Source organism: Melanotaenia boesemani, chromosome 14 (assembly GCF_017639745.1).
Source record: "Melanotaenia boesemani isolate fMelBoe1 chromosome 14, fMelBoe1.pri, whole genome shotgun sequence".
Taxonomy (NCBI): domain Eukaryota; kingdom Metazoa; phylum Chordata; class Actinopteri; order Atheriniformes; family Melanotaeniidae; genus Melanotaenia; species Melanotaenia boesemani.
Window position 1 is genome coordinate 34,210,964 of NC_055695.1, and position 6,018 is coordinate 34,216,981.

At 40.5% G+C, this 6,018-nt stretch overlaps 1 long non-coding RNA gene across 1 annotated transcript; it reads left to right on the top strand.

Moving 5' to 3' along the window:
* The first annotated feature begins 3,610 nt into the window (after nucleotides 1–3,610).
* On the top strand, nucleotides 3,611–5,796 carry LOC121653491. Its single transcript, XR_006012796.1, has 4 exons — nucleotides 3,611–3,759; nucleotides 3,884–3,978; nucleotides 4,451–4,607; nucleotides 5,576–5,796. It is a non-coding gene; the product is annotated as an uncharacterized LOC121653491 (long non-coding RNA).
* Nucleotides 5,797–6,018: the final 222 nt, after the last annotated feature.

The following is a 6,018-nucleotide window of genomic DNA, read 5'->3' on the forward strand; positions in this document are numbered from 1 at the left end:
TCTACCATATAAGATATAATATATATGAAATATATAATAAAGTGGTAAATGCACACAACTTAGCTATTGTGTAATTAATTAACCTAGTTAATACTGTGTGATCAATCACATGGCAATAGCATTAGTGGCACTTAAAGAAGATCTCTGTGTGTAGAGTGTGCAACTATGAACTTTTAAAATATAAATTAAATAAAGTGAGAGCTTTTAAAGTTGCAAGCTACAAAACATTACTTCTTCCCTCAACTGTCTTGGGTTCATCAGTGTTTCTCTCATCTGTGGAGTAGATCCGATTTAAACCTCACTGAGCTCGTTACTCCTTGCAGCACTAAGTATCTCTGTCTTTCAAAGTGCTAATGTAAAACTAAAACAAACTAAAACAAGACTGTTCGAAGTTAAGAGTGATCAGGAGAAGAACAGAAAGTTCTACAAACATTTCAACCCATTAAGGCCCGACCCATGAAAAAATGCTTAGAAAGGTCCCTTTTTTTTAATATGAGGTCTTTATTTTGCCCTTTAACAAAATGTAACTACCATTTATCACCATGTGATAAAAGAAAATATTATAATATGGTTTTCTGCTTCTGCGTATCTATTAGGGGACAGAAAACGAGTATCAGATTGTGTTCAACAGGATTTTGAGCAAAGTTTATACCATTAATTGAAGCAAAATGTCTCAGAAGCTACGTGACAAATATGTCACATTGGGTTCTTATGGGTTAATGTAGGAAATGCATATATTTTTAAAATAAATGTTTTCCCTATATATATTTTATGTATTTATTTATTAACTGTTCATCCATTTAAATATATGTTTTTAAATGGCATATATGGTATTTATATTGGCTAATACTACTGCATAATAAATAAATGATCATTCATTCGACTTCAAAATACTCAACATCCTACACAATCAACCAGACCAATGGTGTAGGCTACTGGCAGTTACAGCCTGCGCTACAGTCTGTTGTGCAGTCTACCCGCCTGTTCATGTTTCTGCGTTGTTCAGCCGCAAATAAAAGCTGTCTTTGGCCAGACTGGAAACAGCAGTTTGAGCGATAGTCACCATGAAACTTAAGACAAGTGGACAGTACAGATGAGCTGCCTTATCTACACTATGGGTGCTGAAGCCGAGAATATTTTCAAGTAATTTGCGTTCACTGAGGGTAAGGACCGAGATGACATTAAGATTGTGCTAACAGAGTGTGATGCTTGGCGCTCTCACCATCCCACACTAAGAGAATACACCTTCTTCTCTTCAGTCCACCATTCCTATTCTAGATTAGATTATTTCTTAACTAGCAGCTCGCTGATGAATGACATGTCAGAAATCAGAATCCATCCTATTAGCATTAGTGATCACGCACCAGTATCATTCACTCTGAGAAGTAAGAGCAACAAACCAGCAACTAGAAACTGGAGGTTTAATGCGTCATTACCTAAAGATCCTGAGTTTATCAGCTACTTTAAAAGAGAATGGTCCTTATATCTAGAAAACAACGACTTGCCAGAACTTAATGAAATAATAGATAAAAAGACGCAATTCTTGGTGCAAAGACTTTGCTTGGAGAATTTGAACATGGCAACAAATCCGGAAGGTTCCTGGCTAATCAGTTAAAAAGAAACAAGGAGAAAACAACCCTCTCCTCTGTCAGAGATCCAGAAGGAAACATCAGCCACGACCCTGACAAGATAAATAACACTTTCAAAGAATTCTATAAAACATTATATACATCACAACTAACTACAACAGATAACAATATTGATAGATGGTGCTGGTCCAGATGGTCCACATCCAGGTGGTCCTGGTCCAGATGGTCCAGGTGGTCCTGGTCCAGAGGGTCCACATCCAGGTGGTCCTGGTCCAGATGGTCCAGGTGGTCCTGGTCCAGAGGGTCCACATCCAGGTGGTCCTGGTCCAGATGGTTATCCAGCAGAATTCTACAAAGAATTCTGGACAACGCTGGCACCCACTTTCTACAATATGATATTAGAAATAAAGGAAAAACAAAAAATTGTTACGGTTTGTGGGAAGACAGGCAGGAACCAGGAAGGAGCAGATGGTGGATGCTGAAAAGCGGTAACAAGTTTATTTTTGAGTAGTTACAGAGTACTTGAAAGTTACTGAGGCAGGGGTGGTGGCAGGGCAGCAGGCCAGAATGAACAGCTTGTGGTTGGTCCTTCAAACTGGAAAACAGCATTCCTCTGTAAGGTAGGTAAACAAGACAAAACTGTTATGAGTGAGATTGTATACAAAACTCAGTGAATCACTTAATGGCCGTAGTTGTACCACTAGGGTAAGGCAACGATCTGTTGACGAGTAGACTGCACACTGGCTTTTAAATAGGCTGGTAACGCCAAACAGCAGCAGGTGCATGGCATCTCCCATTGCCGCCAGGTGAGGAGAATCTCCAATTAACACCACCACCATGCCCAGTAGGATCTCTGAATCACAAGGTGAATAAACAAAATATGACTACATAAAAGTAAAACACAATCCTGACAAAAATACCTTCAAATATGAACCTAGCCAATATTACTCTACTATTAAAACCAGGTAAAGACCCGACACTTCCATCCAGTTACCGTCCAATTTCATTAATAAATGTAGATCTCAAAATAATTAGCAAAGCTTTGGCCAGAAGAATAGAAAAAATAACCCCTCTAATAATACATCCTGACTAAACAGGCTTTATTAAAGGTAGACATTCCTCTACTAACATGCGTAGATTAATTAACATCATAGATTATTCTACTCTACATAATCTGGAATCCAGTCATTTCCTTCTTAAACTAGAACTTTTTATTCAACATTAAACAAATTTGGGTTTGGGTCATCTTTCATAGATTGGATAAAAATATTATATAACAACCCAAATGCATGTGTGAAGACCAATGATCAAACCTCTCCAAGTTTCTGTTTGCAGAGAGGAACCAGGCAGGGGTGCCTTTGGGCTCTTGGGGCCTTGGACCCTTCGCTCAGGCCGCCCTGGATGGCCGGTCCCTGGCAAGGTCTACAGCTGCCGATCTTGGCCCGCTTTTGCCCCGTGACCACGAGGGGCTCAGACTGGGACCTTCCTCTGCCACCCTGGGTGAGTCCGTGGCGTGGTTGCTGCTGATGGCCCGGGTCTCTGGGTGGCCTTAGTCTTTCTCCAGCCTCCATGGAGGCGAGGTCACATTTGCATGACCTCACTCACCACTCTTCATCACTGATCCCTCCTCATTCCTCATCCTCTGCATGCTGACACAGTCACTGAGTTGTCCAGTGGGTTTATACACTAAGAGATCATTGTTTTTTCTCTGTGAGTGTATCTGGTACTTCAGTTGTTGTTGTGACACATTTGTGATATGTCTTCTTGATTTGATTATTTAAGAACTCCTAATGAACTTTCAGTAAAAGCCGTAGGAAACTTTCTGGTGTGTTCATGTACAGGTGTAAATAAATAAAAAAATGAATCAGATTATCAAGAGGAGCCTTATACCCAGTTAATTACGTTTAATAAAGGGAGAAATGCATCAAGTTTAGGTGCGTAATTAGGGACATTAATGGCGCGTCATACAAACAGATGTTTATTTGTTTGTTTATTGTTGTTGTCATATGCTTAGCGGAGAGCAACAAGGTGCTTCTGAGATGCTTCTGACTCGCACCGCGACGCCTGGTGTGGACCAAACCATTGACGGCGCACACTCACCCGGTGGAAATTAGGGGTTGGCCTTAACCGACCTGACGCAGACGCCATGTGCTCCTTAATGATGTAGCCGGTGAGCTAATCACTGTTTAAAGTTATTTTAACAGCAAACTATTTGTACCTGTTAAACGGTGATTTCTCAAAGCTGTTTTTCTGTCTCTCCCACATTTGCGGTTATAACTGTGTCTCGCTAACAGAGCCGTTTCTGGATGCGTGTTCGGCGGGAAAAGTCTGGCTCAGCTGTCTCCAGGGCTGCTCATCAGCGCTGGACGTCGTAGAACCGCTTCCTTGTGTGAGTAAACTAGATTAACTTAAATAGCAGGTGATATTTTGTTGGATGACTGCATCCTGGGTACATTTGTGTCATCTCTGTGCCCAATGTCGATTCTTCTTTGTTAATCCGTTAATTTGGATACAACAGTCATGAGCAAAATGCACATATCGCTTGGAAACTGATGAAACCAAATGTAGTTCTGAAACAGGATTTAAGCTGCTCAGAAGTTTTGAGCTTTGCTTCCTTGTTTTTGGTGAAGTAATGGTGAATGTTGGTAGGTGAGACATGCAGAGTGCAGGCAGGTAAAATGGCCGTCTGTAGCATCGTCTTTTTTTCTAACGCAGTGTGAACTGAGAGCCCTTTTTTGGATTCAGAGATGAAACCTCTCCAGTCATAATTAACCTGTAATTATCTGAATTACTTTTTGTGAAAAATCCTGCTATGCCATTAGTCTGTCATGACTGTTGAAATTTCTCTCTGTGTTTGACAGAAGACCCTGGTCGCAGAGTGAAAACATGGATGCCAACAGCAGAGGGCTGAGCCGTTAACCAGCTGCAAGCATTAGCTTCTCTGCTTGCCTGCTACTTCTGCTTCTATCTCCAGGACCAGGCGGACTCAGCCAGCAACATGCTGGAGTTTGTTCAGAGGTTTGTACATCAAGTTTGTACAAAAACTGCTCTTTATTTTTTGTTCTTTCTCTGCTGTCAAAGTTCTTATGAAGTGTCATACAGACATGTAAACTACCTGCCATAGCGAGCATTGAGAAGGCTGTATGTGTGTAAAACTGGGTATAAGCAGTCAAAAATAGTACTTACCATACCAACTTTATTTTGAAAGTATATTCACACAGCCACTCCACGTCTGAGATTAATATCATTTACAAACATAAGATATAAATAATGTCTTATAAATATATACATAAATATACAAATAAAAAAGTAATAACATGCAACTACATAAGATGTGATCAGCTGACCTGAGAGACCAAATGGGAAACGGCTCAGTGGAGCCGGGCTAGAATGTGCATAATGTTAACTTTCGTTAAACTCTGGGCCAGGTGAGGTGTTAGAGGAAAGACTGACTGCTCACTTCTCTACATGTTTCAGCTAACTGAACAGCAGCTCTGACATCTCCTCGAGTGCAAGATTTTTAACTCCAGTGAAACAAATGAGCATAGGTGTTGACTACTGTAACGTGTTATCTTTGTTTTAAGCTTGGTGTTAATCAGCTAAATCTACAAGGACCAAATTGTTACACAAAAGCACCTAAAAGCACGACCGAGTCCTGGAGCTGGTCAATGGAAAGGCCCACGATTATTTAGAGGGGCATGTGCATCTGCTGGTCCACCAGGGAGCTGGAGGGATGCGTACTGACACCACCTCATGAAAAATGAAATGCTTAATTCAATAGAAATGCGTGAGTAGAGTTTTTGTGCGTATTAACTTGGCGTCACTGGGCACCCTAAACTTTTCCTCAATGAATGAACCTGAATGATTTAAACAAGACTGATTTAATGATCTGCCTTCTCTGTGGGTATAAGATGCATTCAGAACCAAGCTTTGACAGATGGGAAACATTGTTTGGAGAAGAGACTAAATTTTTCTTTTGCTTGCAGGTTAATTATGGGAATTAACCCTGATAGCAGCAAATAACAAAGTTTGGAAAGAGGGTCCCAAGAAAATCTCAGATTGCACTGACTCTGGCAAAGTGTTTGGTCCTGTTGCAAAGCAGGAACACAAACGAAAACAGGTAGCTTGTTAACAGCTTAGTTCTCCAGAAAACATATTTAAATATTTTGGCATTACTGTAGAGACACATGGAAGTCCTGCGTGCAGCTCTTCAAATGACTTTTTCTTCTCATTAGTGTTCCAGATGCTGCAAAGTTTAACTCCAGAAGCAGCTGAGAAAAACCCTTCTTCCATCTACCAGAACAATCGCTGCTCTCTGAAACTGTCATTTTCACACCGAACTGATGTTTCAGTTTAAAATTGTCAGTTCACACTTTTAAATGTTTTCTTTGATGAATCTTCCATTAAAGTGATATTCCTGAAGAGCTTT